Below are 27,934 nucleotides of genomic sequence, written 5' to 3'. Positions count from 1 at the left end.
TGTGCCAACATCTGTTGCAGGAGGGGGGGTGATGGAGAAATTCTATGAAGACCTTGAGAAGACACTCCAAATCAAATCAATATATACTTTGCTACTTGGTGATCTCCATGTAAGAGAAGATGGCAAAAATATATGGAAAACATGGTTCAGAAGTTAAAACAGCCAAAAATTCAAGTTGTTTATACCATACAACACCTCCTAACACCCCTACACACACACACACACACACACACACACACACACACACACACACACACACACACCTCCTCCCTGAACATATATCATGAATACTTTAAGAAGAGAGTCAGGAGACATTGGGCATGGTGAGCACCAAAAAATATCAAAACTGATTGTATCTTAACAGGAAGTGATCATCATTGAAATAGGAACCATCTCCAAATCAGTTACCCAGAGATAGCCACACCATCAGCCTTCTCTGAACAGAGATCAAAAGTAAAAACAAACAAGAGGCAAGAATACACATGAGGAAGAACACGAGGTGATATGCTGCGCAACTGAGGCAACTCCAACTCAACTTATTTAAACCAACAATTGACAATGAAAATGGTAAATGGATAAAGAAACAGACATTGACATAGAGTATAATCATTTTTGTAAGATGTATAATTAGTGTAAAACAATCACTATAATGACAACAAACCATCTCAGCCAAGAAATATTTGATCTTCTTTGCCAATAAACTTGTTTGTAAAATCCTAAGGAAAAGGAGGGAGGAGGATTATGAATAGTCTCATCTCTTACATCAGGGAAAAACAACTATACGAATAAGTTGGTCAAAGATCAATTAATCAAGCTCATCCTCAAAGTGTTTAAAGATGAAACTGAAGAGAGGTTAATAAACAAATGAAAAATATCTATGTTCCCATAAGAAATCCTTTTTTCCCATCAATGACAGGAGAGCCACCACATTTGGACTCTTAATGTCACAGGTCCCGATGATACCAAGAGGGAACGCATTTATAAGAGCCTACTGTGTGCTGAGCATTGTGCCATTTCCTTAGATGAAGCACCAAACCTGAAGCCTGGAAGTCTGTATTCCATTTCCTGTTTGTGATCTGGGGCAGCTAGGGGGCGCTACAGTGCATCGAGCACCTGGCCTGGAGTCAGAAAGACAGCTTCGTGAGTTCCAATCCCATCTCAGACACTTCCCCCATGTCTTTCTCCAGCTCCTTTGACAGATGAGGAAACAGACACACAGGGTGTCAAAGGAGCTGGAGAAAGACATGGCAAACTGCCCTGGGATCTTTCGCAAGAAAATCCCAAAGGGGATCACAGCAAGTTGAACACAACTAATTGACTAAACACGCTCTCCATTACCACTGTCATCACCACCACCACATGAGGTCTGCCTGCCTCTCCCACCAATAAACAAATAGTGGGAGGGCACTCTGAAAGTATCCCAGGGTTGCTAGGTCAAAAATTGAAGAGATCTGTGTACAAGGTCATCCCGCCCCCTTGTGGCTGTATTTCAGTAGTGACTTGATCAGAGCCCGGGGCAGAGCGCCTCCTCCTGGAACCTTAGAGGCCAGGCCAATTCTGGCAGGCAGGCAGTTGTCAAGTCTAAGATCCTTTCCCACCATATCCCTCAGGAAGCTATAGGATCTAGTGGGAATTAGAATTAGAAGGTAAGAGACCTTAGAAATCATCTGCCTCACCCCCTTCCACTTTACAGAGAAGGAAACTGAGGTTCAAAAGACAAAGTAAGAGAGCCAATGCATTAAACTGGCCAAAGATGGGAAGCTGTGTGGTGTAGTAGCCAAGAGTGCTAGACCTGGAGCCCAGAAAAGGTGCTTTTCATTCCTGTGTCTGACATTTCAGAGTTATATGACTAAGGATCACCTGCTTAGGCTCTCTGAGTCTCAGTTTCTTCCTCTGTAAAATGGGGATGATAATAGCAGTAGTAGCTAATTTCAGAACATTGCTATGAGGCCCAAATGAGGTAATCTTCACAAAGGAGAGTGCAAACTTTAGAGATCAGTATAAAGGGCACTGAGTTAAATGATTTGTATCAATTCACAAGGAATCAGAATTTAAGAAAAGTCAAGACCGCTTTTTCATTCCCTCCCCCAGAAAACCATTGCTTCTTGCCTCTGGCGGCACAACACGGCACTAATGGAGACCCTGAGTGAAGTCCCGGTGACCTTGTCAGAAATGTAGAGGCAGTATGTGGGCCGCCTCAACAGGTAAGATAAATGACAGTGCTCTGCTCGCACCCTGACCCCAAACACCGTAAAGTCTCCTAAATGTGAAACTTCCTTATCATGGGAGGAGGGAGCAAACAGACACTGGACGATCTGGACCTGCTCTGGTAGGGGGTGGACAGACCATAGGGTTTTTGTGACTCTTCAGGAATTCAATGATCTCAGATAAATGGCACTGTACCACCTGGGGTAGCTAGATGGCGCTGCAGTGAACAGCGTGCAGGACCTGAAGTCAGGATGATTCATTCATCTTCCTGAGTTCAAATGCAGTCTCGAACACTGATTTAGGTGTATGACCCTACACAAGTCACTTCACCCTGTTTGCCTCAGTTTCCTCAACTGTAAAATAAGATGGAAGACATGGCAAAGCACTCTAGCATCTCTGCCAAGAAAACCCCAAACCGTGACACAGTCGGCGGCAACTGAAAAACGACAAAATGACAAAAACTACTTATCCCCAACTCTAGTCTTCAGGTAGTTATTAAGCATTCATCGAGTTTTTCTTTACACTGTCAGAGGATACAGAGAAAGGAAAAGACAGAGTCTTTGTCCTCATGAAGCATGTATTTTAATGGAGGAGATGATATGCAAATAACTAAGTCCATACAAGATATACAGCCAGTAATCTCATAGGGAAATAGAATTAAAACTAAGGGTTGCCTTGAAGGAAGAAATAACACATGGCAACCTGCAGGGGGAGGCAGAAGGAGGGAACAGTCTAGACTCTAGACTTTTTACCTTAGTGGGGGATAGAAGGGGAGAACAACATTCTGGACCAATTGTATTGGTCTAGTTTATTGTAGCTCTAGTTTATATAATGGTTATGCAGCCATCTTCTTTCCCACTTCCGTTCCTCTAGAAAACAGTTATTTAACCTCTGACCCAGGCCTCCCTGAGAGAATAAGATTCAAAAAGTATGGTAAAAGAGGCATCTCTACCTGACCCTGTGACCCCAAGTTAGTCCCTTGCTGTTCAATTGTGCCCCAAACCTCAGGCACTGGAAAGCCTAGCCCAAAGCAGGGCAGCTTCCCTGGGACATACTCAAGAAATGTGGCAGGAAGAAAATCGGGGAGTCTTCTCCTAGGTCGTACTGTTCTGCCACTTGGAGGCCTTACCGAGGGTCTCCCTCCTCTCCCTTGAATGGTTCAGGGAAAAGGGTCTTGAATTTGGATCCTCAAGGCCTGATTTCAAATCTCTGTCACATTCTTATTTTTGTGACCTTGAACATATTGATCAACATCTTTAAACCTGTTTCCTTATCTCTATCCCTCCTGTCTGTCTACATCTGTCTATCCTGTGTAGCTATACTATCTGTTTATCTGTACTGTCTTTCTCTATTTCTCTTTCTATGTGTCCTGTTTATCCTGTCTATTCATCTGTCTTGGCTGTCTATAGCTAGCCTATCTGTATACATTTATCTATGCTGTCTATCTTGTCTGTATATCTCAATCTATCTTCTCTCTCTCCATCCTATCTTGTCTGTCTCTTTATAGCTATCCATCCATTAGTGGGATACACACAGTCTAATATATACACATGCAGATATTATGTACACACGCGCGCGCACACACACACACACACACACACACACACACACACACACACACACAGCTTGTTTTCTTTTCTCCGAGTTCCCTTTCAGCTCTAATTGTTCTGACCGTCCTTCCAGCATGATCAGCTACCCAGGCACCGTGTAGTCACAGTCAGCTACACCGTCCAAGAGACTGTTCCCTTGGCTTTGATGCTCCAGGACTCAGCGGCAGCCGAGTGGGCTCTAGAGAGAGGCTAAGGCGAGCTGGAGCTTCCGTGAGGGCTCCTGGCATTGGCCACTGTCTTCCTGGATACTGCTGTTCTTCTGTCTGAGTCACTGCCCAGAGGACCCCCTCCCCTCAAAGCTCAGGGGCCTGCCAAAGGCCCCACCCCACCTCCCCTCCTGCGGGGATCCTGGGCGCTGCAGATTGAAGGGCTCATGGAGGATTGAGAGCTGGGAGGAAAGGGAGGTCTAGATTAACAGAATCCAAACCCCCCCCCAATCTACAGGTAAGGAAAAATGAGGCACCCTGCCCAGGCTCTCCGGCTGTCAATGCCAAATCAAGGACTGTTCCCCCAGTAGCATGCTGACCCTCCCAGGCCTTTTCTGGGCAGAGCCAGAAATAGGGGTGAGCTGGTCAGCTGCAGGATGGGGGGAGGGGGAGGCTGCAGAAGCGAGGGTGGGAGCAGGGGGCAGAAGCCTGCTCCTCCCATCCCTTGCAACTCCTCCATCCTATGCATCTCCCTGAATCTGTACGCAGAAAGTCACACCCGCAGGCAGGCAGGCAGACACACACACACTCACACAGCGCAGACACACACGCAGACACTGACACGCGCGCCACAGGCACGCGCACACACGCAGACACTGATAGAGGCAGACACATGCATGCACGCGCTCGGGAGCGCGCGAGCGCGAGCGCGAGCGCCCCCCCCCACACACACACACACTTGAACTCACTCTTCCCCGAGCTTTGCTCACTGTGGCTCCAAAACGGGGTCTGCACTGGGGGGAACAACCAAGTCGTCCGTCCATCCCCGAGGCCGGGAAAGTGAACTCCTCGTCCCCCCACCCCCAGAAGCGCAGTAGCCAGCTCGGAGCCCCGCGGGAGGGGCCCGAGGCGCGGAGCCCGGGAGAGAAAGGCCTGCCTCACACGCCGCACCCAATCCGGACTCTAGGTGGAGCAGCGGAGGCGAAAAGAGCCCGGCCGACGTAGCCCAGAGCCCGGCTGGCTGTTTGCGCCCCCGTGCACCTGATCTCCGTGCCTCGGCTCCCCCGGCCGGGAGACAAGCCCCGCCAAGGGCTCCGCGAGCCTTAAAGCGGCCTCTAGAGGCCGGGGATCGGCGTTCTGACCATCACCGCTGCTGCTGCTAGGCTGGCTACTGCCCCCAAGCCATTTGCTCCTCCCGGGAGCTCAGTGTGCGGGACACGGTCCCGCGGGACAAGACCCGGCCCGAGCCAGCACCAGATGGGGAAAGCCTGGGCCGCTCCCTTCCCTCCCCCCCCCCCAGCCTCGATTCCCTCATCTAGAAAACGAAGGCGTAGCTCCAAACTGCCTCCTGAATCCCCAGCCAGCTTTTAGATGGAAGGGACTTTGCTCGCTGGGTTTAGGCGGCGGGGGGGGGGGGGGGGGGGGGGTGTCTCATGGAGAGAGGAGCTGAACCTGGAGTCAAAAAGCTTCCAATCCCGTTCCCGACGTTATGGGGAAGCACTCCTGGCGCACAGTAGGCGCTTGAAAGTGCTCCCCTCCCCCCAGCTGGGTGAATCATTTAGGCTCCCTCAGTCTCCGTTCCAAGGAATAATAATAGTACCTCCCTCCCGGGGTGGTAGTAAGGAGCAAATGAGATAGCGAGTAATGCTCTCTAACCCTTCAAGAGCTCTAGAAATTCGCGCTATTATTATTCCCCAACTTGGAGCGGGAAGCCCCCTATGGAACAGCCAAATATTTCACGGGCCACCCCCCTCTGAGAGCATCGCGGGTCATTAAGAGCCACGAACCGCTCGCTGGCCGCCCACAGTCCGGGACCCCTTGGCCATCATTTCACGTGGGCCCCTTCGTCCCCACCCCCACCCCGCTTTAGCCCGGAGAACTAGAACCCAGCACGGGAGCGCCCGGGACTGCAACAGGACTGACGGGGGGGGGGGGGGGGGGGGGGGGCGGGAAATCCGCCCTGCAAGTGAGACCGGCCCGCGGGAACGGCGGCCGCGAAGCCAAAGGAACGGACTCCCGGTAAGCCCCGAAGCGGGCGGCACTTCGCCGCCGATCGGGTTCGGTGATCCAATGGGCCCAGCTGCCAGTAACTGATTGCTAGCCTCTTCCCAAGGGGGGGGCGCAGGAAATCCAGAAAGATCTTGAGCCGAACGATCTGTCCAGCGGCTTACTGGCATCGGCTTTCCAACCGAGAAGGACCTCCGAGATCATTTAGCCCAGCTCCTGCCCCCTCACTTTACAGCCAGAGAAACTGAGGCTCAGGGAAGAAAGGAGAGCCACGAAGTGATGTAGAATCACTTCTGGGGCTGCTGCCTCCGATCTCGGCAATGGTTTCACCGAACATCATCATCCTGCGAGATTGCACTGGATTGCACTGGCAGTCCGACCAAGGCTATCTTCCTAAAGCAGGGGTTCTTAACCCTTTTGGTGCCATGGATGCCAGTCGGCGGCCTGGGGAAGCCTCTGGCCCTCGTCTCAGAACCATGGGGTTAAATGTGCAAAATATGGAGAATTACAAATGAAACCAATTATGTTGTCATTTTTTAAAAAGCCAAGTTCACAGACCCCAGCTTAAGAATCCCTCATTCAACGAGAGCTGGAGAGACTGGGGGGGGGGGGGGGAGAGAAGAAGAATTCTCGGGACCCTTGGGTCAAGCCTTGCAGTACCCGAGCTGCCTGCCCCCCCTCCCCCTAGCGGAGCCAGCTCTGACTTCAGGGGCCCGTCTCCCCAGGAAGTCTCCTGGGAGCTCTCCCTCTCCTCAGACGTACAGCACCGCATTTTCAGTCCCGTATGGGTAAGTGGCGGAAGCCGTCCTGTCTCCCAGATAGGGGGCAGCCCCGGGGCCAACCCGGGCCCCAGCCCCCCCCCCACCCCCCCATGGAGCAGCCAGCCAGCTCAGGCGTGGGCACCTCCAGCGCCGAGAGCAGCCCATTCTGCTGCGGGACGACGGCTCGGAGGAGCGGCAAGTTCCTCCCTCCCTCCCTCGAGGCTCGCTTTGCCTTTCTGCAATGTCCAGCCGCCCCTCGGGGACCCGGCAGAACAAACCCTCGCTCCCCAGAAGAATCCTTCCAACCCTGGAAACCAGCCGCCACCGCCCCCTCCCCCTCCCCCCAGTCGCCAGCCTTCTCTGTCCAGGCTAGCTCTCTAATTCAATGCAATAGGGCCCCGAGCGCCTGGAGCGTCCGGAGAGCCGGGAGCGGCGCCGAGGGAGCCCGCGAGGAGGGCACCAGGCTCTGGGCGCCGGGGCCGGAACGGCGGGGCGCCGCGCGCACGCAGCGGGACTCACCGTTGGGGAGGAGAGGCGGCCGGAGTGCTGGGGCAGGTCCGAGGGCCCGGCCCGCCGCCGCCGCCGCCGCCGCTCTCGGGGCTGCAGCCCGGGCTGGCCAGCGGCGGGACTCGGAGACGCCGCCGCCTGCCTCGGAGCCCGATCACCCGAAACTGAGAAAGTCTGTGCCAGAGGGTCCCTGATGTGCAGAGCGAAGCCCCGCCTCCCCGCAGCCTCCGCCCCCACAAGGTAAGCTTGTTTATGGCTCGCTAGCACACAAAGCCGCCGCGCTGCCGCAGCCAGCCGGCTCCCGGCTCCGCGAGCCCCTGGGAGGGGAGCCGGGGGCCACGCGCCGGGGCGGCTCGGCGGGGGCTCCGCTCAGGGCGATTTTCCCCGGCCCAAGGACAAAGTGCGTTTCGGTACCACTTCTAAACGCGAGCCCGTGGCCGACCCCTCGGTCAGAGGGGGGCAGGGGAGAAAGCACTCGGTCCCTGCCACCAAGCTCCGGGAGGGGGCCCACAAGCACGGCTGCCCCCCCCCCAGCTCCGCCTCCTCCCCTCAGGTCTCGAGGCCGCCCGCTGACTCTCTTCCTCTCAGCCCCATTCTCTGACCCCCGAGACCACTAGCTTGGGCCGTCACCTCCAAGGGTCGCTGCGAGGAAGCCAAGAGGCCGGGGATTCGAGGCTCCGGCCTCCCCTGCCAGCCTCAGTCCCCGATGTTCCCCGTACACATACACTGGTACAGTCCAATGGGACTTCTTGACAGACACCAACATGGCCTCACTTTGGCGTCCCCTACTTTGGATGCCTAAAATCTTACAGAGGAGCCGAATGGTAGAATTGGAAGGGCTCAGCTGGTCCAATCCCACTCAATTCACAAAGGCAGCGACCGAGGCCCAGAAGAGGGCATTGACACGGCATCAGACGAGCGTCACGTGACGGTGGATTTAAAGCCGAGAGAGCCCTTAAAAAGCATCTAGCCCAACCGCCACCTAATAAATAAGGCACCTGAGGCCCAGCTCGGTTCTGGCCAAGGAGCATATGATTTCAGAGCTGGAAGAGACCCCCAAGGTCAACCAAGTCCAACTCCTGCCCGAACCACAAATCCCCTCTCCGGCGCTGGGTAAGTGACCATCCAATAGTCTCCGAGTCATCCTTTACAGAGCTACCGACATCATCTTCCTAAAGCACAAGGCCTCTGCTCCACAGCCTTCAGCAGCATCTAGACCCAATCCAAATGTCTTCAGTTAGTATCTAAAGGTCTGCACATTGTGGCTCTGGCCACCCTGCCGCACAAATGATCTGTTCCAGCTATTCCCAGCACTCGGCATGCCAAGGCCCACCTCTGGGTCTTTACAGAGACCTGTCCGCGTGCCTGGAATGTCGTCCTTTCCAAATGTGCCTCCCAAACTCTTGCTTCGTTCCCAGCCAGTTCAGGCGCTATCTGGGAGGCAGCGAAAGAGGCTCACCTACTCTTGGCCAAATGGTAGCCATGAAGAGGATTTCCCGGGAAGTGGGGTTCTGGAATCCAGCATACCAGCCCAAACAGGGAGACTGCCTGGAGACTGTCTCAAGCATTATCTGGTTGATAACCCCAGGTTTGGAGGTTTGGCCTTCAACAAAAAGAAGGGAATTGTTTTCTCTATCTCTCTTTTTTTTTTTTTTATTCTGGGGGAGTATAGGAATATGCCACATGACAGAAAAGAAGAGAGGCTCAATGAAGCATATAAAAAATGCCCAGAAAACACCATAAAAAATTTAGAAGGGAAAAAAAAATAGCTTTTAGAATTAACATGTTGAACTGAGTATATAATTTTTATAAACTGAATATAGTGAGATGTGCAGTTTTGTCCACAAGCATCTTTTTTTGTTCTTAGTATACGGAGACAGTCAGCCTTGCTGGTGTTTGTCGATTTCAGAGAGACAAAAAATAAAAATAATTGTTAAAAAAAAAAAAAAAAAAAAAAGCTGGATTGGTCTCCCTATTAAGCATTTCTTCCTCAGAACTGTAGGGGGAGCCACAGACCAAGGTGGGAGTGGTCATGGGCCTGGGAAAAGGCAAGGCTCAGCTTGGAGCCCTGGGATTCAGTGGAATGCTGGCTCTCCAGTCAGGAGACCAGGTTCAAACGCTACCTACCTCTGCCCCTTACTGTGGGCAAAGCCTTTCCACTCCCTGGGCCCATTGCCTCTTCTTTAAAATGAGAAGGCTGACTTCTTTAAAGCTCTTTAAAATGAGAAGTTCTTGGGGACTGATGTTTTGGCTCCCTTCTAGCTCTATCCTTAGCTCTATAATTCTAGCATCTGAGACACTATCTTTATGTCCCACCCCTTCCCCCCCCCAACTCCTAAGGATTCTGGTCAAGTGGGCCTGCCCAGCCTAGAGCACAGGCCAGAGGATGTTCAGATTTTTGTGTGCATCGTGGACCTCTCTGGCAATCTGGGGAAGCAACAGTCACTTTCTCAGAATCATGTTTTTAAATATAAACAATAAAATACCTAAGACTACAGAGGAAACAATTTTACTGAAATACAGTCATCAAAATATGGTGGTTTTTTTTTTTTTTTTTTAATGTACAGACCCCATGTTAGCAAGCCCTGGTGTAGAGGAAGAATGGAAGAGAGAAAACGAGGGGAAAGAAAAAGAAAGGAGGCCTGCAGCTGGCGGAATCTTCCAGCCAACAGGCTGGGAAAGGTCAGCTCCCCACCCTCCATCAGCATCCCCCCCAATCTCCTCCCACACCAGCAGCCACGCTACCCCCACTTACTTCACAAGACCTCAAGGATCTGTGGTTTCCCCGGTGTTGGCCCTCTCTCCCCTATAGAAGATCAAAAGCCCTCTCTGCTGTAGCTGAAAAAGCCCTCAGCCTAGTGCCCAGCCCATCCACGGTTTCTGAGCTAGGCCGGGCCTTGGGTTGCAGGTTCACACATAGTAGCGTGTCAGCAGCCACCAGGCTCCAAGGGTCATCCAGCCTGCTACGGCCTGACCCGGCTCACAGGCCTCAAGCAGAGAGACAGTGGCCTTAAAGGCTGAGCTCCAGCCCAACAGGTCAAGGCCTCTCTGGACCCTAAGGACCCTAAGGGCCTGGTGGCAGCCACTTTCCATAAAGGTATCCTCATGGTTCAAGAACTGGCCTTATAAAAGCAAAGGCAGTCATTTGGGCCTGATTACCATGAGCTCCCTGCTTTCTCTTCCTTCAGGGTATTTTCTATAAGCAGCTTCAATCGGGTGTATATTTTGTAAACCAAGAAACAAACCAGAATTTATGGTTTTTTCTAAAGTGGCTGAGTGGTCCTTCAAGACTCAGTCACATTTTCAAGGGGTGGAACAAGGGGTAAGAGGCTAGCGATGGGAAGAAAAGAAAGCAGAGAAGAGAGGGAGTGAGGAGGGGAAACAGGAACAGAAGGGAGCGGAGAAAGAATGAGAAGGATAAAAAAGAAAAAGATGGAGAAGCAGTGAAGGGGGAAGGGAATGCAGAAACACTGAGAAGGTCAAGAAGGAGAGAAAAGAGAGAGAAAAGGAGGGAGGGGACAAGAAAAACGGAGAATAGGAGAGAAGAGAAAGGGAGCAAAGGGAGGGGAAGAGTTGGGGAGAAAGAAGAGAAAGGGGCACCTAAGAGAAAGAGAATAGAGAAAAAAAGGTGGAGACAAGGGAGAGAAAAAAGGAGGGGAGGGAGGGAGAGAGAGACAGGAAGAGGTAGAGACAGCTACACAAAGATGGAGGCAGACAAAGAAAGAAACATGGAGACAGAGACACACAGAGGGAGAAAGAGACAGAGAAAAAAAAGAGAGATGAGAGAGAAGAAGGAGAAAGAGGGCTAGGAGAAAGAAGGAAATGAAGAAAAAGGAAAAGGAAGGAAAAAATAAGAAAAAGAAGAAGGAAGAGAAGAAGAGGAGAAGGAGGAGGAGGAGAAGGAAGAGGAAGAAGAGGAGGAGGAAAGAAAGAGACAGAGATGACAGAGAAGGAGAGAAGAGAGAGGCCCACCTCTAGGAACCATTTTCCACTTCCATTAAATGAGGCCAGTTCTACTGCTCCAGTTCATCTAACAGAACTGGGAGGGGGTCAAGGCTCTGCCAACCTTCCCATGGCTATCACTTAAATGGGGACAGTGATGCTCACCATCTCAAAGGCCCTGTAGGGCAGCTGAGGATTCTAACTCTAGAACTCCAAACAGCAAAGACAAGAGAGCTGCACATGTGTGAAGGAGGGTGTGTGAGTGCAATTCGAGAGAGAATGACTCCCTACCAAAACCTTAGTATGAAATCCAAACAGTGAGAAGTCTGGAGGAGAAGTCTCTCTCATTCATTCCTTCCTTCCTGGGGATCACTGGCATTATTAGAGCTGGAAGGGAATCTAATCTTAGGTCATTTATTTAATGCAATCTTCTCACCAGGCCAAAAGAAATAAAATGGATTGGCTAAGGTGTGGAAGAGCTGGGATATTTTTCACAATAGCAAAGTATTTAATAAAAACATAAAAGCAGTTTTTAGAATAAGGAATCGGGTAGCAGTAGCATCCTCTGTTCTCCAGAAATGGGTGCAAGCAGTCTCCGAGGCTCCAGGGACACAGTTGGAGCAAAGCTCCCTCCTGAGCTCCAGGGACATATCACAAGCATCCACAAACAGCCCATAGCCTACCAGAAACTCAAATTTATCATGTTCAAAAAGGAAATCTTCTTTTTCCATAAACCAGTTCTTCCACATTTCCCTATTTCTGTTAAGAGTTGGCATTTGAACCCGGGTTCCATAACCACAATGATAGCACCCCTATCCTCCTAGCCCAGCACAGAAGTAGGGAAAGAGAGTCAGGATTAGAAAAGGGATGATGTGGCTTGGTGTATCTGGCCCCAGAGGGCAGCCCCAGGAGCCATATTGGTGAGGGGGATGAATAAACTGGAAGAGAGGCTGATTTCCATTCTGTGTAAGGAAAAAGTGTCCTGACCATTGGAGGGATCTCTAGTCAGCCTCAGGAGATTACAGATATGGCATCACCTCCCTGATATCCGCGCCTTCTCGAACCAAGGACAAACAAGGTCCCAAAGGGCTAGAGTGGATGGCCTCAGAGGCCCCTTCCACCTCTCATGGAAGAGTTAACCCTAGAAAGTCAAGTTTGTTGTCAGGTAAAGATGTTAGATGGGAGGAGGGAGGGGGCGGACATTTCAGGTGGAGAGGAAAACAGGGGGCAAAGACATGGTGGCTGGAAAGTAGAGAACATTAGTTCTCTAACTATTAGGATACCACTCTGACAACTACAAATAGCATTAGTGGTCCAGAGTCCTAAATTTAGGAAGGGGCCTTAGGAATCATGTAGTCCATTTGTATGACTTCTTATGTCAAACAGAACAAATTTCTGACTTTCTCAATGGGGGGGGGGCGGGTTGTGAAGAGAGAATTTGGAACTGAAAATCAATATGTAATATCAAAAGAAAAAGAAAGAAGCTCTGTAGTTCAGCCCCCTTAAACTATTAAAAGAGAAATTGAGACCCAGAAAGGACTGAGGTCTCGAACCTAACTCCAAATCCACCATCACACCACCTAAGCAAATGGCTCCCTACCTCTTCCAAATTGGCGCTTCCCAGGATTTCCCGCCCGGATTTCCCGCCCGACTGGCAAGTGAGCTTAAAGGAACAGAAGAGGGCTATACTATGCCTGGGAATCTGAAGCCCTGAGAATAAGATCCAGCTCTGCCCACTTACCTGCTGGTTCAGATCACTCTGGGATTCCTCACCCCCCCCACCCCCAGATGAACTAGTTCCCTTGATGCTCTATTTCAGGTGTGTCTACCCAGCCCCTTCAGCCAAATTTACTCAGTGCCTGACCAGGAAGGGCCCACAGAGCTCTGAAGCCTAAAGAGGGCAAGACCTAACTCACCAGGCCCATGCCAGGACTTTGCATAGCTGGGAAGCATTCCAGGTAAGCCTTGGGCTCCCCAGAGGCTGCAGGACTGTCCAGGTAGCCTAAGTCATCCTCTTCCTGAGAGAAAGGCCACAGACAGGGTGTGACTTGGCAGAGGTCACGAGGAAGCGGCAGAGGCAATATTGCTAACAGAGTACTCATCCCTTGTCTCCCATCGTCTTCCCAAAGGGGAACATAAGGTCAGAGGAAAAGTGGGTGACTCTAGTGGGAGGGGCAGGCGGCCTTTAGGGTGAAAGCACAAGAGACCACTCAGGCACATTTCAAATGATATCATCCCTGCTACAGTCTTGAAAGCTACAATCCTGCTGTAATGAGGACTTGTGAGAAAATGACAATTACAGAAAGCTTGTCTCAAGGAGAAGAGGCCTTTTTGTTTAGTTAGTTTAATTTTTAATAATGCCAGCCTGGAAGAATAAAAAAGGGAGCGGGAGAGGGAGCAGGAGGAGAGGGAGAAAGAAGAGAGCTAGCCTCCTTGCAGGGTTGAGAAAAACCACATTAAGATGCAAACTATTGCTCTGGCTCTCCTTCCAGACATTCACGTGGGCCCTCGGCCACTTGAACGCTGCTCACCCGGAAGCCAGCTCATCTACACAAAAGAAACGAATCCCAAGTCAAGTTGACTTTGGGCAAGTCGGTACCATTCTCTGGGCCTCAGTTCTCTCTTCTGCAAAATGAGGGGCCTGGACTCTGGGCTCCGATGCTTCCTAGTTAGGTAATCCTGAGTAAGGCACCTTAACCTCTCTGAGCCTCAGTTTCCTCAAAGGTAAAATGCAACTAATCCACATCTTACAAGGCAATTGGGAGAAACGCACCTTCACAACCACCATGCAAGTGAAGCTACTGGTTTTGACTGTCCAGAGCCCAGCCTACCCCTTGAGAGAACCCAGTGATATATAGAGTTGAAACAGGAATAGAGTTTTCCTTTAAAAACGAAAACAACAAGGCAACTGAGTGAAGTGACTTGCCCAGGGTCATACAACTAGTAAGTATCTGAGGCCAGATTAGAACTCAGGTTCTCCTGACTCCTGGGCCAGTGCTCCATCCACTGCAGGCACCATCTAGATGCCCCAGGGGTAGATCTTTCCATCATAGAACACAAGGGGCTATCTGTGAAAAGCCTTTGAGGCCAGGAACCTGAGGCTGGGTAAGGCCCAAAGGGCTCATCCAGTCTGGCCTCTGCCTCTAAAGCAGAAAAACCACCGGCCTGAGAGTCCAGGGAGCTTCCCACCATCCTTGCCGATAACCTGGACCTCCCTCATTTCTCTCGGCACAATCCCACCACTCTGACCCTCATCTGGAGAGAAGGCCAGAATGGGAGTCAATGTATCTGTATTTGAACCCTAACTCTGACACTTACTGGCTGTCTGACCTGGCCAAGTCACTTCTCCTCTTCTGGGCCTCAGTGTCCTCACCTGTAAAAAGAAGGGAGTTCAAAAAGATCACAAAGAGAAAAGGAAGTCAGCTGTATCAAAAATACATGAAGCAGCTCTGGCGGTGGTGGCCAAAAAAAAAGTGGCAGTCGTGGTAGTAGAAGGGGGCAGGAGAAGGGCCGATCAAATGGGGATCATTGAACAAATGATGGCATGCAAATGTAATGCTATATTAATGGACCATGAAAAATGACACTGAGACAATCTCTAAGAAGCCTGGAAGACTGGCATGAGCTGATGTAGAGCAAAGTGAACAGAACCGGGAGATCAGTTTATACGGCAACAGGAACACAGGCAAGATAAACAACTTTCAAACACTTGAGATCTGATCTGATCAGCACAATGACCTGCCTGCCACGTCTCCCATGAAGAATCCCGCTTCCCACCTCCTGACAGAGGTGGGGGATTCAGGGTGCAGAGCGAGACACACATTTCAGGCAGGGCCAACGTGGGGATCTGTTTTGCTCGACTATGTCTATTTGTTACAAAAGCTTTGTTTTTTCTTCTTTTATTTCTTGGGGATAGGGTGGGGAAAGAGAGATAGAAAAAGAAACATCAGCTAATTACAAATCAAAATCGATGTATGATCATCCCCCAAATTCATTAAAAGGCGGGGAGGAGTTAGGCTGGATGACCTCAAAGGTCCTGTCTGATCGTCGGGTGTCTGATCCCCTCACCCCCAAGCCCAATCTGGCCCGGCCCCAGGGAGACGATGTTTTACTTACGTCCAGTCTCCTTACTTGCCCTTGCTACAGAGCGTGGCACTTCTCCTCAGTGTCCAGCAGCTGACCTAGGCTTAGAGGCAGCCTTGAGCCCAATTCAGGAAATTGGGCAGGAAGGCCCTCCACAAGCTTCTGTCCTTTAGGTTGAAGATTGATAAACAAGTCTTCCCCTTTTCTCTTTCAGCCCCAGGCTCTCCACTAGCAACTCACCGAGTTCCAAGAGGCAAGTCCAGGAACAAGTGGAGTATGTATGTCCTTGGTGGCCAATGCAGCCAATTAGAGATGAGGAGCCCAGGATGGCCTCGCTGGGGGAGGAGAGTGGGGGCTGATTCACATGGCCTTCTCATTCCTTTCCAAATAGCAAGACTTATTTATTGTACTTTCTGTAGAAGGTCAGGACATCTAGATGGGTCCCCTTGCACAACCTCCCCCGCGCCAGCCAAAAGAGTAAGATATCACAGAAAGATCCCTCACCTTTATTAAGTGTTCTGCCCACCACCACCCACAGAACACCAAGTTTCCTTAGCTTCACTGCACAGATAAGAAAACTAAAGCTTGGAAAAATGAACTGAACTGAAAGCCCAAGATCATACAGCTAATTAAAGAGCAGACAGAACCTGGAGGCCAAAAGAGGCCTCCTTTCCCCACATCCTACACTGTCTGCTGTTCTACAGTGTCTCCTCCCCACCCCCTGGCCCCAATTCCAAACGGGGCCTATCCCATCACTTGACTTCCAACACAGCACATGGGCTCAGGATGGGGCACGGCAGCCCCCCTCCACCTGGGGGAAGAAGCTCCGCTCTAACTCCCCAACCTCCCACGGCAGAGCCCCCCCGGGAGGCATCCTACCCTCCGCTCCTGCCAGCTGGGGCTCCTCACCGCTTCCTCCACAGGCCACGCACCTCTGTGTGTATCTTGGCTCACGCAGCTCTCTCTTCGTCAGAAACGCCCACCTTCTGCCTGTTCCAAGTGGCCTCATCCTTCCTACTACTGTCCATCCCCATTCCCCTGCACTGATTGTGCCTGATTGGCCCCCTTGCTCAACGCTGTCTTTTGGAACCCCTGGTTTCCTTCAAAGCCCAGCTCAGGTGACAACCTCTCCGTTAGCTATTCCTGGTCTGCTGGCCCTCCATCCAAGCAGCTAGCGCCCCCCCCCCATCACCCTGCATCTGTTTTGTACAAAGAACACGTTGTCTCCCATCACTAGACTGGAAGGTCCCAGAGAGTGGAGCCTTTTTCACTCGTGCCTGTGTGATCCCTTTGCCTGGCACACAGTAGGCACCTGTCCTTTGGGACTCATTTCAAGTCATACCTGTTACTTCCTGAAGCTTTGCTTCATCATAGAATCACAGTTAGAAGGGCTTACACTGGCTCTACATAATCAGCAACAAGTAATTAGCCAGCCTCCACTTGAATACTCCCAGTGAGGAAAGGCTCATTACCTTCCCCTCAGCTTTCCCGCTTTCATGCAGTTCTTGTGGTAACAATTAGACCCCTTTTCTCTACATCAAGGCAAAGTAAAATTGAACTTCTCTGCAGTATCTACCCAGTATTCCTTGTTCTGGCCTCTGAGGCCAAGGAGAATGAGTCTAATTCTTCTTCTATGACAGCCCTTCAAATAGTTCGGGGCCCTTCTCCCAAGTTTTTTCTCTGGAAGGTACAAGGCTACCCAAGTACATGAGTCATCCCTGAGGCCGCTGCCCTTTGTGGGAGGGGGAGAAGGAAGGGAGAGGGGAGACGGGGAGAAGGAAGGGAGAGGGGAGACGGGGAGGCACAGCTTGAACCACAGCTGAACCTGGGATCGGCCAACTCTCCCCTCCTCCACCCTTCCAGACTGGGGAGGCCAGGCCAGCAGCTGTCCCCCAGCCGGCATTCCCCATTGCCCATGCTCCCTGCTGCACATCTCTGAAATGGGATTCCTTCACTGCCAGCTGGTCCCAGGGTGTGCCATTCTTGGCCTGGCTCTGAGAACAAGAAGCGTTCCATGTTCTCTGCCTTGCCTTCATACGTAGGAATACAGGGATGTCACAGGAAGGGCAGCATGGTGGAGGAACAAGAGCAAAGGGTTGGAATCTGCACTCTGCTGGAAGCTAGCACTGGGAAATCTGAACTCAGTTTCCTCTTTTGCAAGAAGGGGGAGTGGGGTTGGACTCTCTGCCCTCCGATTCCCCGCCACTTCTCAGCAAGGCTGCCAGTGGAGGTGATCACTTCCCATCTGAACCGAGAAGGCAATATTCAGCTGGAACAAAAGCATGTATGTGGCCTAACTAATCCTTCCCTCTCCCAAGTACCTAAATCATGATTTGTTGAAAAATATGCTATTATTTCTTGAAGATTAGATAGAGAGCAGAATTGGACCCTGGGAGTAATTAGGAGGTAGACTTTCATGCTGTCATTATTTCTAGTGCTCAGCCTCAGTAAATAGTAACTAACACATCGCAGAAGCGATTTTATTCATTATTAATCACCAGCAATAACTTGTCTGCTGTTTGCAATTTGTGACTCTGATCCAAGTATTTTCCAAACTTCATTTTAAAAATATATTTACTTCTGCCCCCTGTTCCTACCTCCCCCGAAGCTTCTCTAGCTGCTGGTTTTAGAGAAGCCTCCTTCCCCACCCCACCCCGGCCATAGTCCATTTCCACGTAAGAATTAAACCATACACCCAACATTATGAAAATTGATTTTTAACCAATTTGGCCTCGTTAATCTTCATCACTTTTACTATTTCACATTTCTCTGACAAATAATCAATCACGGGCCCAGGTGTCCTAGCTTCTGAAAAGCTGACAGAGTTCCAGATGAAATGAGAAACTTATCTGCTGATAACCTAAAGAATTATAATATGTCAGTGGGAGGAGATGGAGACAAAAGTAGGAGATGGCCTGAGACGTAGATTAGACACAAGGAAAGGAAGCAAGGAGAGGATTGTGGGAACGACAAAGGATATGATGGGGAAGATGCTTGCGGGGAGGATGGGAGAGAGATCGGAAGATCACGAGGTTCAAGATTTGGGGCCGGTGGAAATCTTAAGGGGGTTCATACCATCCGAGGATCGGCCCTTGGCCCTGGCTACACGTGGAGAGGGGCAAAAGTTCAGAGAGGAGTGTGATCTCCGTCTTTGCAGAGTTGTCGTGTGTGAAGGTGACACTATACCTGTTCTCAGCACCAGAGAGAAAAGCAAGAGGCAGAAAGGTAGAAGATGCAAGGAGGACAAAAGAAAAAAGCTTTCTAACCATCAGAGCTGTCTCCAAGTAGAACAAGATACCTTGATAAATACTGTGCTCCCTTTGATGAAAATGGTCAAGCGGAGGCTCGCCACGTGCTTGCAACTATAGAGGGGACCAATTGGAATGATTAATTTATGAGGTCTCTTCTAGCTCAGAGGCTGTGGGATTAAGGACCCCGGGAGAGCTCTGGCTGCTGACCAGACTGATGGGGTGAAGACTAAAGGCAGGGAGCTCTCCCGGAAGACAGGAAAATCTTGAGGCAAAGAATGAGTTTGAGCTGGGCAGATCACTCCTAGAATTACTCTTTGATGGAAACTTGGCACTGGGAGGCTTTCCCCTTCTTATAGAAAGGCAATCTCAGAATGAAGTTCCTGCTGTTTACAACATACCACGTCAAGGCTAGGAGAGATACCATATTTTAAAAAAAAAAAAAAAAAAAAAAAAGACTTCCTGTCTGAAAGAAGCTGCTGCTGCTTCTTTTTGGAGCAATCAAGCACGTGTACAGAGAAGTTAAACACAAGTTGGAATTTTGTTCAAAATCAGACCTGTGATTGTATCGGTATAAGGAGCTTCCAGTGAGGAACATCCTTTCCAGAGGCAGATGATCAGCCACTCTAGAGTGTTGTGAGTTGCTCAGATCCCTAAGAAAGCAGGTGACTTGTTTAGGGTCACAGTCATGACCTAAAGCTACCTGTGTCTTCCTGAGTCTGAGGCTGACTCTGTATTCCATTGCCATGTGGTGCCTCGATACAAATTAGAACAGAAATGTGTAACAGAATGATGTGCTTGGAGATCAGATAAGGGAAGGAATCATTTCTAGTTTCACGCAAGAGGAAGCATCGGAATTCGGCCTGGAGTCATAAAATGGCAGCAGGCAGAGATGGAAGTGAGGGCTAAAACCATCCAGGAGGAGCTAAGTGTGGGGACCAGACATGGGGGTAGGGAGGAAGGAAATCCGTTCAGACAAGCCCAGCTCCTGCTACCTTTGGTATCAAGACTCCATGGGGTATAATGCTAAGAATACTGACTGGAGTTGAATTCTGAATGGCTTCACATTTAGTCTCTATTACTTAGAAGCTGTATGACTTTATGCAAGCCATTTCCTTCTCTGGGCCTCAGTCTCCTCAGCTATAAAATGAAGGTCCTGGACTAAATTAGGGGCTCCTAGTCTTTGGTGTGTTATGGCCACATCTGACAACCTGGGAAGACTTGGGCCATTTTCTCAGAATTATTTTCAAATCACTGAGGGTGATGTTAAATTTCGGTTATAGGTGGGTAAAAATAAACATGGAACTTTTCCCAGCCAAATTTGGAGATTTTCTATCTCTGGGATCCTTGGGTATCCATGGACCCCAAGTGAAGAAGTCTCAGACAAAATGATCTTTCAGGTCCCTTCTAGTCCTGTTTCCTACCATGGAAGGGGCAGTCACGAAAGAGAAAACGAGCAAGGCAGACTGGGGTCAGAAAGGCCACCACCACATTAGCTGTACACTCATGCCCAACTCCGCATGACCCCATTTGGAGTTTTCTTAGTATTATAGGCCAGATACTGGAATGGTTGACCATTTCCTTCTCCGGCTCATTCGACAGATGAAAAATCGAGGCACAGGGGTAAAGGGCTTGCCCAGGGTCACACAGCTAGGAAGCGTCCGAGGCCAGATTCAAACTCAGGATCTCTCAAGTCCAAGGCAGGCACTCCATCCACTGAGGCACCTAGCTACCCTTGGGCATGAGTACACATCATACAGTGGATGGGGCATACCGATCGATCACTCTTTTGGAAGCAGATCTATGATTTCATTGGTGCATAGGATTCTTGATTGGAAATGTTCTCCACCAATGCAAGTCAGAATTTACAGGCCTAGAGAGATATGGGAGTGTGGGGGGGGGGGAGGATTAAGAGGTTAAATGAGATGTCCAAGGTCATATAGCCAGCCTTTGTCAAAAGGAAATTTGAACCCAGGTCTTTCTGACTTGGAGGTTGGCTCTCTAACCACTGATCCACACTGCCTCTGAGACATTAATGGAGGGAAATAAAAATATGCCACAGGGCTGGGGAGATGGCATGGTAACAACCTGGGAACCCTCAATCAAACGAGTCTTTAGCAAATCTCTGCCTACGTGCCCAGTCCTTTCTGTGGGAGACAACACAAGGGAAGCAGAAGACGTGGATCCCACTCTCAGAGGGCTAGAAGCCGGGCAACATCAGAGAATGACCCAGGACAGCACATAACTGACTTCCTGTTTTTCAGCTCCATGCCGTTTCCCAAACGAGGCTGCGTACATCTTGTGGTTTTAAGGGAGCCGAACGCAGCTCGTCATTGGCTCGCGTTGGTAAGCCAATTGGAAGAGCCAGGGTTCGGGCTTGGCATTGCTCCGCTTCTCGGTGCCCCTGCGGATGCCCGTCTCCCCCAGATGGAGCCCCTGTGGGGCAGCTCTGGCACTTGGCTCTGGCGGTAATGGAATAAATCACATGGATTTACATCACTACTCAGGGAGAATTGATTTAATCAATTTCCTTTCGAAGGGCTCCTTCTTGTTGTTGGACAAAACCTTAATACATATTCTTCTCCACTCAGAGCCAGATGCAGAGACTTCATTTCCAGACATAAAACACACACGCGCGCATTATCTTCGAGCAATCATTTACTTCTACATCTCTCTCCCATTAATTTTGCATCTCCATCAGGAAACTGAATGATAGCTTGGTTATTTTATTTATTAAAGCTAATTGAGGCAAACAGTTGTAAGGGGTCATTGAGAGGTGTCTAAATCATAAAATCATAAATCTCAGAACCAATGCCAAAAGGAAAAGGGTGATGGGGGGTGGGGAATAGAAGATCACAGGACTTACAGCTGGAAGGTACCTTAGAACATAGATCGTCCGGCTACAAGAGACCGGAATTCAGAACAAAGGATGTTCAAGCTAAAAGGGCCCTTAGAAATACCTAGGTCGGGGCCCTTAGAAATACCTAGGTCGAGCCCCTTACGTTACATTTGAAGAAACTGAGGACTGTTTCCCTTCCAGCAGTCTACCTGCAGCCTTCCTATTTTTTCAGTACCCACAATAGTTTTCATCTCCCCGTGAATCTTTTCCCAACTGAGAAAGGAGGCATTTCCCTGTTACTTGACAACCTGAAAGTTCTCCTGGTACTGCTGGGCACTACCTGGATGGGAACAGCCCCTTCTTCTCTTTAGTGAAGAAGCTTAAGAAGGACAAGTCTGAGATCTAGTTAATAACGGAACCGCGGAGAGCCTCACTTTCTTGCACCCAAATCCCAAGGTGCTGACCAAACCCTTAAACTGGCTTAGAATTTCCCAGTTTCCCAAAATGGAACCAGAGTACAAGCCCAGCTAAGTGAATGGATGTGGGCGACCGAGGGGGAACAAAGAGCAGGGGAAGAGCGATCGAAGATGACTGGAAGGATGGGGGTTCCTCAGCTGAACTAGAGAAATGAGGGTGATGGCAGAATTCTGAGGTTACCTTGGACATGCTGAGTTTGAGATGTCTATAAAAGATCCAATTGGAGCTGTCCAACAGGCAACTTGTGACTGACTGGAGCAAAGGAGAGAGAACGAGCTTGTCTATTTAGATGGGACCAGTCATCTACATGGGGCTAGTAGTTGAACCCAAGAAAGGTGATGCAAGATCATCATTGGATGAGAAGAGAGAAGAGAAGAAGGTCCAGGACAACATCCTAGGCTCTATGGACACAGAGGAGACTGGGGGTTAGAGTTTACCCTAGGAAGGAGACTGAAAAGGAGCAAGGAGACAGGAAGGAGGAGGCGGAGAAGCCAGGGGGGTGGTCCACAGTGTCAAAGGCTGGAGAGAGGGATTAAACAAACTCCCAAATCAATAAGCTTATCTGTTTTGCCCTGGGGGTTTTCCCCCAACAACACACAGGTAATCATTTTACAAAGTAAAAGGGATTTTTGAATCTTTATTTTAATTACAAATCTCAAAGTGACTTTTGTTTTAAGAAGTCACATCAGCCTACTTAGTCCCATCACTGTCAGCCACTGAAACACCAGCTTAGCAAGTGACTTGGTTTCTCCCTTATTATTCATAGACTGGTAACGAAAAGGGCATTTTTCTCTCTTTCTCAAATCCCAAATGATTTACCAGTTGAAAACAATTTGATTCCAAAATGAACATCTTTTCAATACATACAGAAGAAACAATAATGAATTCAAAGTCTGACCAAGAAGTCGTTTGCAGCCATTGCAACAAAGAGCTTAACTTCCTTACAGTCAATCATTAAGTAGGAAGGCCCACTGTGTGCCAAGCACTGGGGGTACAAATACAAAGAATAAAAATCCTTAGTCGGAAGGAGCTAACTTTGGGGGAGGAGGAAGGAGACCCCAGACCCCAGGTTCCCCACCCAAGGATGATCTCTAAGCTCTTCCCAGCTCTGAATCCTAGGATGCCAGGAGTGTAACCACCTGGATGGCCTATGCTGCCAGGTGGCCCAATGCATAGCATTCCATTCCTGAGCGGTGTGACCTTGGCAAAGTCACTTAACTGCTCTGAAACTCAGTTTTCTCCCTTGTAAAGTGGGCATAAATAATAAAAAATAACTTCTCTCTAAATAAATGCTAGCTTTATGTTATCTGATCTTACTCAATGGGCCTCTCTAGCATAAGATCTGATCCTAGTCACCTCCTCTCCACACAAACGCGTGGGTACAGAAACCACTACCCTCACTGCCACGGCAGAAGGGAGAGCTAGCAACTTGCCACACAGCTCGGGAAAAGGTACCAAGGCCCAGCTTAGAGCCAGAAGGCTCTGGCCTCCCCAGTCCAACTCAGGGCTCCCCCTAAATGCCCATAATTTGGCAAAGTCTGCCTCCTACTGAATATCTGCACGGATTGGCAGTCCTCCTCATTGGATATCCCAGTTTCCCTCACACCTGACTCTTCGCGACCCCATTTGGAGTTTTCTTGGCAAAGGTACTGGACAGGTTTGCCATTTCCTCCTCTGGCTCATTTGACAGATGACCTGAGTTCAAGTACCAGTCCCAGCATCTTTTCTAAGCTGGAGGACCCTGACCAAGTCCCCTCCTTTCTCGGGATCTGTTTCCCCAACAGGAAAACAAAGGGATCGATCCAGTCAAGCCCCATCATCCCTAGCAGCTCTAAATCCTGCAAAACTCAACTCCTAGGGATGACCCAAGATTCCCCAGGGCATCCAGGGTAGCAATGCCTCCAGAGCATAATGAGGAGTAATTGTCAACTGCTGCCAGCCATCCAGAGAAGGAGGGAAGAAGGGAGGGAGAGGCCAGCCTTCAACAGGCCCAGCCCCAGGAAGTCACTGGGATTTAGAAACCAGAAGGGGAGGAGGCCGGCAAAGGGCTTTGCATTATTTCCTTTGGCCCATACAAAGATCAGGAGAAGTTAAGCACTATTGGTGTCATTATCCCATTTTTATACTTGGGAAACTGAGGCTCAGAGATTAAGTGGCTAGCCCAAGGGCCACACAGCCAGGAAGTGTGGGAGGTAGCATTTGCAAGCCAGTCTCCCAAGGTGGGGCATTATATTCAGCAGGGCAAAATGCCTGGCTGGGAGTCTAGCCTAACTGAAAAGGCCCTCCCCACGGACTGGGGAGTGAGCCCCGCCAAGGGACCAGGGACCAAATGACTCCTGGTATCTTAACCTCTCTTGACTCATATTTTCACCTTTTAAAAGTGGGCCTAGAGTGGAAAGGAAGCATTAGGGCTGGGGTCAGAAGAATTTGGATTCCCACAATTCCCCAAACCACTGTAGCGACCAGAGTTCTGCACCGGAGAGGGCGAGTCCTCACCGGGAGTTCCCTAAGTCAAAATGCTTCAAACCAGGGCAGGACAATCCAGCCTCCCAAGGGGCGGAGGGAGAATTCAGTCGGGCTGATCTTTGTGAATGTAGCGGCATCTACACTTATGGCTGCTGAGGAGGAGGCCAAGTGGCCCCTGAGCACAGCCCATGGGGCCCCGAGGCCTCCTGGGAGCAGCTTGCAAATGGAGCTATTCATTAAGAAATGACAGCCCCGAAATCTGAGAAGGGCACAGATGGGAAAAGAGCAGCAGGGCCCCAGAGCAAAGCCACGGTCAGTGTCACGACTGGCTTCAAGTTGAGACAGGGACAGGCTTGTTTCGGCAGAATCCGCTTGGCTGTTTCTGCTTTTCGACGGGACTTTATTCCTAATTGTCCGGGAGATCTGCTTTTTTTTTCCCCTCGAAATTATTCTGCTGGTAACACCACATTTTTCAAACATCCCATTCCCACTGAGCCACCTCCCCCCCACACACACACCTCAGCACAGACTTCCAGCGTCCAAGACCTTGCTGCCCTCCCTGAATACATGCACAGACCCTGGGCCCCCCCCCCCCCCATTTTGCAGTTTATTACATACAGCCTAATGAGGAAGCACAGACCAGTGATGGGATTGCTGACTTTGAGAATGAGGCGCCCGGCCTGGGAAGGGGAGATTGGGCTGCCGACGTCTCCCCGGCCGTGACATTGGCAAATCACTTGACCTCTCCTACTTTAGCTTCCTGGTCTCTAAAATGAGGCTAATAATCCTTACACCATCCACTTCCAGGAGCTGTTGTGGGGAAAGCGCTGAGAGAAGGGAGCTAACATGGGGGGGGGGGGGCTGCTTTTCTTGATTTTGCAAATAATATTTTTATTTTTTTCACTTCCACAGAAAGATAGGTTTCAACATTCATTTTTATAAGATTTTCTGGTCCAAATTTTTGCTCTTTCTCATCCCCCCTCCCCCAGATGGCAAGTTCTACCTATAACCTACCATTTTATGAAATGTTTCGCTTGCCTTTATTGCAGAGGGGAGAGACAATGGAGTGGAATAGTGCATGTATACAGTCAGCCAAGGTCACCGTGGTGCTTGCTTCTGCTGAACTGCTTATTTCTCCCTTTCTTCTTAAGTCTCTGTTAAAAGGGAAGGCTCACTGGGCGAGTGAGGAAGGCAGGGATATATTCAGAAGGGAAAATTATGGAAAGACAAAGGACGGCAAATAAGACATTTTGAAAGAAAAAGATGGTGTCACTCGCGGGGGCCTTCCCTCGGGAGGAGGAGGGGCTCTGCACAATCCCTTCTCCCAGTCACCGGCGGGATGGGCCCCTGAGATTCCAAGGGGAAACGGAACTGCATCCCTGGAGGGTTAGGCCGAGCTGGGAGCGGAGCCCGTTTGGAGCTTGGAAGCAGGAAAGCCAGGCTCCTTTTTCTCCTCTGCTAGTGAGAATCAGGGAGGAGAGCTCAGGCTCTGGGGCAGTGAGAATGGAGGGGGGGGCAGTTACCCCAATACTACTGTGGGCAGCCTCGTGGCCCCTGCCTCTCTCTAACCTGGACCTTTTGGGCCGAAGTCACCGTCGTGCTTGCGGACGAGCTGGCGGCCTCCCCCTGGGCATCGTCCGCTGGCTTCTGGCCTCATCTCAGCCCCCTGCCCCGTGTAAGCCATGCTCGCCCCCAGCCTGACTTCTTTCCAAGCTCTCCGCCATCACCTCCCACCCAGGCTACAGCTTCCCAGTTGATCTAGCTGCCTGGAGGCTGCCCTCTTCCACAAAGCCCAAGTCAGCTTCCCAAAGGCCAGCTGGGCCGTGTCCGGGCCCTGTCCCCAAGCTGAGCCCAGCACACACTCTCTCTCTCACACAGACACACACACTCGCACACACAGACACACACACTTACACACTCTCTCACAGACACACACACTCTCACAGACACACACACTCTCTTTCACACAGACACACTCGTACTCTCACACAGATACACACTCGAACACACTCTCTCAGACACACACTTGCACTCGCACACACTCTCACACACACACACTCGCACTCTCACACAGACACACACACTCGAACACACACACTCGCACTCTCACACAGACACACACACTCGAACACTCTCACACAGACACACACACTCTCACACAGACACTCTCTCTCTCACACAGACACACACACTCGCACACACAGACACACACACTTACACACTCTCTCACAGACACACACACTTACACACTCTCTCACAGACACACACACTCTCACAGACACACACACTCTTTCTTTCACACAGACACACTCGTACTCTCACAGATACACACTCGAACACATTCTCTCAGACACACACTCGCACTCGCACACACTCTCACACACACTCGCACTCTCACACAGACACACACACTCGAACACATTCGAATACACACACTCGCACTCTCACACAGACACACACACTCGAACACACTCTCACACAGACACACACACTCGAACACAGACACACACTCGCACACTCTCACAGACACACACACTCTCTCTCACAGACACACACACTCTCACACAGACACACTCTCTCACACAGACACACACACTCGAACACACTCTCTCACACAGACACACACACTTGAACACTCTCACACAGACACACACACTCGCACTCTCATACAGACACACACTCTCACACAGACACACACACTTGAACACTCTCACACAGACACACACACTCGCACTCTCATACAGACACACACTCTCACACAGACACACACACTTGAACACTCTCACACAGACACACACACTCTCTCTCTCACACAGACACACACACTCACGCACACGCACAAACGCACCCACTGGTGAGCAAAGCCGGTGCCAGGGGTTGCCCTTCTGCCTTCTCCTATTCCACCACTTCTCCCAGCGTCTCCGCTTGGGCTCCCTGGGCCTCCTTGACCCGGGCCGGGTGGCCACTGCAAGCATGAGCCGTTCCCCCTCCTCACCTGGGGCTCTTCGAATCTGCCTTCTAAGGTAGGAGCAGCATCCTCAACGGCCACCCCGCCATGTGGGCCGGGCTAGCTTGTCCCTAAAAGGGAAGAAATCGATCGGGGCCACGTGATGGGGGGGCAGCTCCCCAGTCGGGGGAGAGAGGCGGCCGCGAGGAGTCAGCGCCCTTGAACTGGGGGCTGGCTGTGGGGCTGAGGCAGCCGGGGCCTCCCAGCTTGGGGGCGGGCAGATTCCCCGGGAGCTGGGCGGGAACTGGCCCAAGGTTCCTGCGCGCCGTCGGGGAGGCCCCAAGGATTTCCTAATCCCGCTCCATTTGGCTCTCCCAGGAAGGTCATTAAAGGAATTCGCTCCGGGGATAAAGCGCTCCCCGGAAAACCTTTCCCAAAAGGGCGGAGGGGGTTCCCCGGCCCAGCCCCCTCCGCACACCCGGGAGAACAATGGGCAGCCAGCTGGGGAAGGGAGGGAGCTGCTTAGGCAGTGGGGGGGGAGGAGGGGGGCCGGAGGGGAAAGTAGCTGTAGACTCGATTTTACTCCAGCTGGAGGAGAAATGGGTATGGACCCAGCCTTTCTGGACTTCCAAAGAAACGGAATCAAAAGATCGGGGAGAGAGACCCCAGAGTTGGCGAAAAACAATTAGCAAG

The 27,934-nt window shown here is 50.6% G+C and overlaps 1 protein-coding gene across 5 annotated transcripts in view; it reads right to left on the bottom strand.

The window, feature by feature from the left end:
- NEXMIF (neurite extension and migration factor) overlaps positions 1–27,934 on the bottom strand; it is a 179,754-nt gene that overhangs the window by 87,410 nt on the left and 64,410 nt on the right. Inside the window, exon 6 of one of the 5 annotated variants that reach the window (XM_074278264.1) lies at positions 14,500–14,554. The exons of the other annotated variants lie outside the window; for them this stretch is intronic. The gene's annotated coding sequence lies outside the window, so the exon portion shown is untranslated. The remainder of the gene's footprint in view (positions 1–14,499; positions 14,555–27,934) is intronic. 5 annotated transcript variants of the gene reach the window in all.

The sequence above is a fragment of the Sminthopsis crassicaudata genome, chromosome X, assembly GCF_048593235.1.
Source record: "Sminthopsis crassicaudata isolate SCR6 chromosome X, ASM4859323v1, whole genome shotgun sequence".
NCBI lineage: Eukaryota > Metazoa > Chordata > Mammalia > Dasyuromorphia > Dasyuridae > Sminthopsis > Sminthopsis crassicaudata.
This window is presented reverse-complemented; position numbering and strand designations above follow the sequence as displayed.